Here is a 9,107-nt window from a genome sequence, read left to right as displayed (position 1 = left end):
ACCCTTCAAAGAAGACACACCCCGGATACCCCATAGAATCACCCAAGAACCACAACATAAAAGAGCACATCATGAAACGTTATGCCCTTCACTCACACCTGTAGACCTCACCATCACCAAGTCACATGAACACCAGCCCCCACCATCACCTCCATCCTCACCAATTGACTTGTCTACTAGATCTCAATCTACAAGATCTTCTCCCCTGTCTCCGTTGAACTTTTCAACCAAAATGCCACTTTCCTCTCCTGTGTCCCACACACCTACAATGATTGCAGAGGTACCAGCCGACACCACAGACGCAGTGCATGGCTGTAAGTGTTGATGCACAGTCAGATCTTATAATAGATCAATATTAGTCTGATTTCTAATATATTTCTGAGGTGGTAAGTGCAATGCTGTTTTTGGTTATCCTCTGTAGATATCAAAAGTGCCTGGGCTGGAAACGACAGCTATGTACTGCTGTCCAGAGTGGGACCCTATAAATTATTTTATAAAGACTTGCGTATCGGCCCTGGAAGGGAGTTGGAGAGTGAGGTACACATTTAATTGATTTTGTCAGATAAGCCTTTCATCTGCTATGCTAATATTTTGTATTAATGTTTTTCCATGTTTGTCAAGGTTATAAATGCATATCTCTCCCTAAAAGTGAGGGAGCACAATTTAACTTCACCAGGCAAGGCATTCCACATGGACACATTTGCCATGACCGATATGTGGAACGGAAAACATGAAAGGCTCAAGGTGTCCTGCAAAAGTGCACATTTTTTTTTTAATATATATTTTTTTACTTGTTCTAATGCCCATTTTGTGTACAGTCGCAAAGTTTAAACACGTTTTTTTTGTTTTTTTTTTGTTGGACCCAGCAAACTATGAGGTCATAGTGGGTATTGTAAATGAGGGCCACCACTGGTTCCTAGTTGTAAGTATTTGTGGTATTGAACAGTTTTTTACTTAAGTTTTCCCTTTTCCCCTTAATCCTGATTAGCAATTATACACCCCTATCAAGTTGTCTTTTTGCATGTTACTTAGGCTATATACCCATCCCAACAAAAAACCATTCTGCTTGACTCAATTGGAGAGTCAGATATCAAGAAGAAAAAGTGTTTGGAGACAACAAGGTATTTTTCATACACCATATGTAGTGTTATTGTGTAATACTGTATGTAGGCTGCTTGAAATAATACTATCTTGTTTGTAGAGCCCTGATGATGGCAAAGGGTATTTCGGTTTCAAACTGGGTGTGTGAAACCTTGCCTCACCCACTTCAGAGGGATGCCATATCATGTGGTGTGTTCGCTTTGAAGGTGTGTGATTATAGTATTGTAGCAAATATTATAATATTTGTGAGTATTATTTGTGTGATATTATAATATTTATAATATCATCCACTTATAAGTGTTCGTTAAAATGGGATGATGCTTAAGTTAATATCTTGTTACTTCCTCAGTTTGCAGAACACATTCTGCAAAATACCACAATAAACTTCTCCAGTGATGTACAATCTTTAACACTATTCAGAATGGAGATTTCTTTAACTCTGCTCCGCCAATCTGGTATGGCTTTATAAACTCCTGAATGTTATTGACGTGCTTTTTGTTTTTGATGTGCATCACTTTCATCAGTGTCGTACTGTACCTCATAGATGACCTAAGTGACCTGTGCCACTTTTGTGGAGAGGCAGAAACTTTTGATGACTCTGAAGGAGAGGCAGAAACATTGACTGGATGTGCAGATGATTGCAGTGCAGATGTTCTTTGGGTAAATATGGTTAAGCATTTTTGGTTGGTGTAGCATACTCAAAAGTAATCATGAATGGACCAATGCTTTAAACCCCCCTTTTTTAAAATTGTTAATCTTATATATTTTTTATTTTTATTTATAGATTGCCTGTGATGACTGTGGGCGATGGTTCCACTTAAAGTGTGTTGGCAATCCATCCACGGAAGATGAACACAAATGTGCTTCTTGTAATAAATAACTAAATATGAAACCATTGTTTTTGGAGTTTATTTTTTCCCCTTTATTTTCCCTTTGGTTAAACCTACTCGAAAATCAATCTTTCAAAACAAGTAGCCTATTTATTTTATAAAATGTGACATAAATGATGGTGACATAAATTGTGAAGTAATTGTGGTTCAAATAGTCTTCTGCTAGACGAGTATTAGGCTACTAATCAAAGCCTTAATAAACATTACATTGAAATCGCTAATAACGGTTTAAATCTGAATATAACAAAAAAAAATAAGCTAGATTGAAATGACAGAGCAGGAAAAACTCGCTTTAATAACTTTTTTTTATTGCAAAATAGTACTTTTTTAACCTTTTGGCTTCCCGTACATCCAGTTGTGCTTCTTGTCGTATCAATTCTGACGTTACGTATGGTAACCTGATGGTAACGCGGCAACTACGCATGATTTGTAGTATGATTGCGTAAAGGGAACAGGAATTCCGGAAGGGAACAGAATCGACTGCTACACCGGCCGCGGCGCTCCGCGTCTGGTGTGAACGACACCATAGGTTAACATGGGTGCCGAAAGGAAGCGGCCTCCGTTCCGCGTCGCTTCTGCGTCCGGTGTGAACCAGGCCTTAGAATGACAACAGAAGATCAAAATAGAAACAAGCGTGACATCCACACACCACATTCAGGAACATTTTCACCTTTCCCAGAACTGAATTGTCGGTTGATTTCCTGCTATTAACAAACCTGCTATTTTGACTACCACAATCACCCAGTGTTGTATAATTGCAACAAATATATAACAAGCTCTAAATTAAATGTGATGCATCTATTCCATAATAAATACATATGTACATGCTCAAGTCTAGACATTATAATAAGAACCCCAAAAAATATAAAAGACATTTTACTTACTTAGATCTTGTCCATTGAAACAAAGAGATGTTGTTTGAAGGAAACCTTGAGAGGTTGTGTGAGTTTGTGGCCCTATGGCAGGACTTATAAACAAATGTATGATACAATAGCATTGGGAGACTGAACAAAAGGACCCAATGACTATGTAAATGTGGTAAAAAGTAAGATAAAATATAACATTGTTTTTAAGGATGGCTAAAGGTAATGTTGTAATCTTACAACAAGGGGTCTTACAGGGAGCCACCCACTCATTCACATAAAGAGCGTTTTTACAAGTGTGTCAAATTCTTTGTTATTCACATTACTTGAGGTCAGGTATCGGATACTCATTGTAAAATAAAAATGTATATGGCACACACATCTAAAAGTGCGGTCACAGAAAATTTGATTTAAAAAAAAAACCATTTCAAGCTGAAATGACTCGCACCCAAAATGTGCAAACAGAAAAAGTGCTTTTAATGTGATTTTAAATATATCAATATATATAGTGCTCACCCAGAACACCCTAGCAACCACTTAGGGCACCCTAGCAACTATAAAACAACATTTACAAGCCATATTTCAGCTCCAGAAAATAGAATAAATATTCTTTAAATATCATCCTATAAACTGTATAAGCACACCATAGCAACCATATAGATTACCCTAGTAACCGTACAAACACATAAATAAGCTATATCTCAGCACCAGAACATCATACAGACGTGGTTGTTGGCTTGTATGCAATCATGTACCACACCCTAGCAACCGAGTGGCGAGTTTTGCCACTGCAAGCACCACTCACATTTTCTTCAGGAAATGTACATTCTAGTTGTTGATTACTGTCTATGTACGTGGCTTAAAAAATTAAATTAAATAAAAATAATATATATAGAGAGTGACTGGAGATTGTGGATGGTGACTGTGTCTAATTGCAGCTAATTGAATGGCGGAAAGATCACCACTGCTTGGCTGTGTTCAGCATGGTTCGACGGGTCCCACGTCCACGAACCCACTGACCAATGGCTGTTTGGACATTTTCTGGAAACCGGGACTAACTGGAGGCATTACTGAAGACTAAAATTTAATCTTTGAATATAATTTCATTATTTAATATTATGTATCTGTATTATTATTCTTTATTAGTATTCTTAATAAGTTGTATTATCTTATGAAGTTTAAAATGAACGAGTTAAGACTATAGATAGCATGGACACATGTATTTAAGGAACATATTTTAGACACAAGGAGGGTAGCTGGGAGGATTATATATTCTGCTTAAAACTATGTGTAAAATGCAATGTTCACTTAGCAGAGTCCAATGATGATGATACTTCAAATGTGTACAGTTGGCATGCTCTTTGCAAGAAAGAAATGTTTCAAATGATGCAAATGTACCATTTGTATATCACTAATGTATACACTGAGAAATAGTTTCTTAATGTGGAAGGTAGTCCGGACTGACACATTATTCCATTTTTAAACATAAGCAATATGTTTTTCTACCTTACAATTAAGTCGAAAGTCGCTCAGTTGTGTATTTAAGCTCAATCTTACTGTACTACAGCAGAGAAACACGGAAACGCATAGACCTAGCATGAATATAACATCTTCTCAGAGATTCTCTCCTGACATAAGAATAAAGATTTTTCTTGACAAGATCATTAGTGTCCGGTCCTGTGAATCAAATAATCACGGGGAAAGGGCTTAATTCTAAGTCAACAATTACAAATCACAAATATATATATATATTTTAAATAAATAATTATAAAAACTTATATGTAGAAACAGCCAACACAAAACTGAAAAGTTAAAGTGGTTTTGTACAGATTGAAAATGAATTATAGAACTGTTTATGATCATAATAATAATAATAAGGCTGCAGACTAATAACAAACACATAAATGCATTAAATTAAAAGTTTTAGGAGAATGTAGGATATGTTCATGAATGGAGGCACATTTTGTAAAACAGATGTACATTGAGTTTTAACACCTACAGTCAAACCAAACTTTATTCAGACTGACAACTTCAAATTTTTCTCACATCATGCTATAGTATAAGAAAATGATAATAAAACATAAGAAGATCTCAGAGTTATCAGATCAGTTGATATTTCACTGGTTTTGTCCATCCTTCTGTTAGACTGTCTCTCAAATTAATTATGTTGAATATCTGTCAGCTGTTAAATTGAACTACACAATAATACCAATTTAGGTCAATAAAATACCAAGCAATAGGCTACTTCATTTTCTGGGTATTCTGGAATTTTGTCGATGTCAGAGTTTACTTTATTTTGTTATCCTCACCTACATAAATTAACTATAGTGTCCGGCACCCACTAGTAAAAAATAATAATATCTGGTGTCTGAAAAAACTTTTGGTTTGACTGTAACTCAAAACACAACATTGCAACTGTCAAAATTCCCACCTATCAGGAATATTATTACCACATTCCTAATATTGAGTCGGTCCTGCTTTTGCTGGCAAAACAGCCCTGATATTTAACTTCACAATTATTTTACGGTGCAGATTACGTCGAGCTTTATCTCTGACGGACCGATGAAGGTGTTGTGAGCCTCGCTTGGTTTCTTGCTTCGGCATCCCGTGTTGAACTGCATCATATCGCCGGGATAATAATCCTCAGATATAAAGTGAACGCTACACAACACCGCGTGTTTGAAACAGAAAAAGAAGTGAAGTCCGTCTCTTCATCCGCACAAAACACACCCAGACACGGAAGATATCATAGCACCGTCCTTTTTCTTGCTCGTTAAACTGTGGACTCGATGTCCTGACAGGCTAGAGTTTGTGTAATCTCCACAAACATAATTATTTACCATGACGATGATCAATCGAAATACAATAAGACACACTGAATCACGACCGCTCTCACTGAACACCAACCGAGTCTGAAGGCCAATTTATACTTCTGCGTCGGGTTCGCGTAGAAGGTACAGCGTAGCATACGCATTGACGTGTACCATACGTCGTACCCTTCGCCTTACCCTGACGCGCACCTCCTCAAAAATGTAACTACGCGGCGACGCGACGCGGACCGCAAGATCTGTGATTGGTCGGCTGGATAGCATCGCGTTTCCTCCTACGCATTTCCGGAATGATCTTCTGCACTCTGCACCGCCCGCCCGCCATTTTTAAATTCCGAAGATCAGTGAAGAGCCATGGAAACAGACCAAGTGACCGAGAGATTGCTTGAAGAAGTGCGGAAATACAGCCATCTGTTTGACTCCTTCAGTCGCCATTGCTCGTAGAAACCTAAACTCAAAACAGCCGCGAGGAATGTAAACACAGTGGAACTGGAACATTAAAACCCACCCGCGCCAACTAGCGTTTCGGCGGTGTAACTGCAGAGCAACACAGACATTCGCAGAAGTATAAATGCTCCCGACGGCGTCGCCTACGTGCGTAGCCTACGACGTACACTACGGCGTACACTCGACGCAGAAGTATAAATTGGCCTTGAGTCTGCACTGAGCGAACAGCCCGCCAAACGACTCCTCCCCCTGACGTAATATGACGAGATTATTTTTTTTTAAATAGTTTTTTTTTTTTTACGGTCAAGGAATTTATGTTGGTATTTAAGCACACATTTCCCCCAAACAAATAAATAAATGTATATAAGCAAGTGAATGTTTAGATTACACAGTTTTGACCAGTTGTGTTAATATACTGCTGAAATTAAACTAGCTTTTTTTGTCCATGCTATTAGGACTTAATTTTTCTTCTCAGATTTAAACAAGTTGGATGCCATTACTTGTTTAAGTAAGAAACAATTAGAAATGCAACACATTTTATAAAAGTCATTTATTGTATTCATAATAAACTATGGTACGCATTAGAATTAATTGATTTTCCCTCTTTTGTTTTTAGTACATAGTTGTTGTCTGGTTGCTTTTAGTGTATAAATCTATATTTCCCTCTGTTTCGGGTGTACGCTGAATTTTAATGCATTATGAATCAGAATCTTCCAGAACATCTTCTACGCAGAACTCGACCACCAAAGACTGGAAAAACTTCTGATGCACTTTATAGGATTTTTCTGATTCATGATATAATGGTATTTTGGTCTTGGTCGTTCAAGGCTGTTGAGTGGTTTAACTGAAACCCTACAAGCAGAAGCTTCATATGAAAAATGTAATGCTTTTCCATTGTGATTATTTTGTGATCTGAAGAGCTTGGGTTAATGCCCAAGTTTAGAAATAAATCTCAGTATCCATGTGTCTTATTATTTTTTGTGAACATGTGTTATCAAATGTGACACCATGTTTAGATTAGATTATATAGCACTCCTATTTTCAGAACAATATTAAGGTAACAAAAACTCTGAATTTGGATATTGATGTGTGTAAATTCAGATCATTCATAAACGTTTGGTCTAGATGCCTTTTTCAATATGTTCAGTATTTAACTCTGTATTGAATATATAATTAAAGGATCAACATGACATCCACACAAGACGACCCAATGTGCTACGTGAACTTCCTGAGAGATGATACTTATACTTGGCCAGGACGCTCTTGTAAAAGAGATTCTTAATCTCAATGTGCTTCTTTCCTGGTAAAATAAAGTGTTCGTAGTGTTTTTGCGCTGCGCGTCTGTGTTATACGTCATCACGCATCACACACATGACAAGCGTCGGCCAATAGTGAGCCTACGTGGTGACGTGTAACACAGACGCGCTGCGCAAAAACACTACGAGGCCCAGAGAGAAGGAAATGAATAGTGGAATAAAGTTGTTATTTTTGTTTGTTTTTGCGCACAAAAAGTATTCTCGTCGCTTGATATACTTAAGATTGAGCCACTGTAGTCACTTGGACTATATTAACGATCTCTTTAATAACTTTTCTGGGCCAGCAAGTTTCGGTCACCTAGCAGCCTATGGAGGAGTGATCCAGCACTCAGATTTCATCAAAAATATCTTAATTTGTGTTCCGAAGATCAGGGCCGTGCAGAGACCTCTGGAGGGGCAGGTGCTCAAAGTATAAAAGGGGGCACATGGAACAAGGCTTTAAATAGGGCTGTGCTCAAAATATCAATACAGCAATATATAAATATGGATGATTCTGTATCGATACGGCAGCAAATGCATTGATGCAGTTTTGAAAAAGAAACAGAACAGGAAAGACAAATTTTAAGTTTAAAAGTTAAAACATTTTAATAATTATGTGTACATATTAATAACTCTGGGATTAGAAACTGAAGTAGCCTATCTTAAATTGCCCCAACCTGATGGCTTTTCCTTCTCTGTTATAGCCTACAGAATAATAAAGAACAGCTGTTATAGTAAACTGTGTAGGACAAAATCAATGTGGCCCACGTTTCGTACAGTACAGTATAGTATAGTTGTATTTAATGCCATGTCAGCATCTGTGGCTACTTTCATGGCATAAACAGATTTACAAAAATACAAGAGTTACATTTATACAATGAAAATAAAAACAAAGCAAACAGAAAAAAAATACAGCAATTAATACTTTACAATATTTTTAACATTAATGTGATACCTGTTTCTGGTAAATTCTTACTAAAGTCCTTAAGTGAGTTTGCTGCCTTTGCTGTTGTTACTGCTGCTGATGATGATGATGATACTGCTGGAGTTGATCTGAGACTGTAGACATTAAAACAAACATATAGGAGATATATTAGCTGATTAAACAATTTTTATGTGACCATGACAAGATGTAAAGATAGCTGACAGTGTTTGGAACTGGCTCACTAGCTCACTGACCTGCTGTAAAGCTGCAGATTCTGCCCAGGCTGCTAGGGGAGATGTTCACAGAGGCTGCTGCACACAAAACATAAGATACTGGTAAGTCTTACCAGTGTTGTGATCATTTTTAAGGCACTCTACGTTTTTTAAATAAATATTGTAATAATAATAATAGTTTAAAGTATAAATAACATAAAAAGACCAGACCCCTCGACACCCGTGAAACTTTTCTCCCTAAACAGCAAGCTAACGTAACTTCTACAGCCTACACACAGACAGCAATGTAAACAACATTTCTGCATGCTCTCTTCACGTCGTTCTTGTAAAATAATAATAATAAGTAAACAAACATCATAAGCACTTCGCTGAGAATGAAACACCACTTACCAGCAGCCGCAGAGTTGAAGATATCGTCTGGTAGTGCGCGTAGCCGCGCGAATTTTAAAAATGCGCGTGCAGCGTGAGGAATCGTCCCGGTTGAGTTCGTCAGGTGAAAGGTCATCATGTGGGTCATTTTATTTA

The 9,107-nt window shown here is 37.4% G+C and overlaps 1 long non-coding RNA gene across 1 annotated transcript; it reads left to right on the top strand.

Moving 5' to 3' along the window:
- Positions 1–1,235: 1,235 nt before the first annotated feature.
- LOC309496004 lies at positions 1,236–1,979 on the top strand. The gene is made up of 4 exons (XR_014204928.1): positions 1,236–1,307; positions 1,451–1,556; positions 1,646–1,761; positions 1,886–1,979. It is a non-coding gene; the product is annotated as an uncharacterized lncRNA (long non-coding RNA).
- Positions 1,980–9,107: the final 7,128 nt, after the last annotated feature.

The sequence above is a fragment of the Leuciscus leuciscus genome (assembly GCF_965113295.1).
Source record: "Leuciscus leuciscus genome assembly, chromosome: 4".
NCBI classification, from domain to species: domain Eukaryota; kingdom Metazoa; phylum Chordata; class Actinopteri; order Cypriniformes; family Leuciscidae; genus Leuciscus; species Leuciscus leuciscus.
This window is presented reverse-complemented; position numbering and strand designations above follow the sequence as displayed.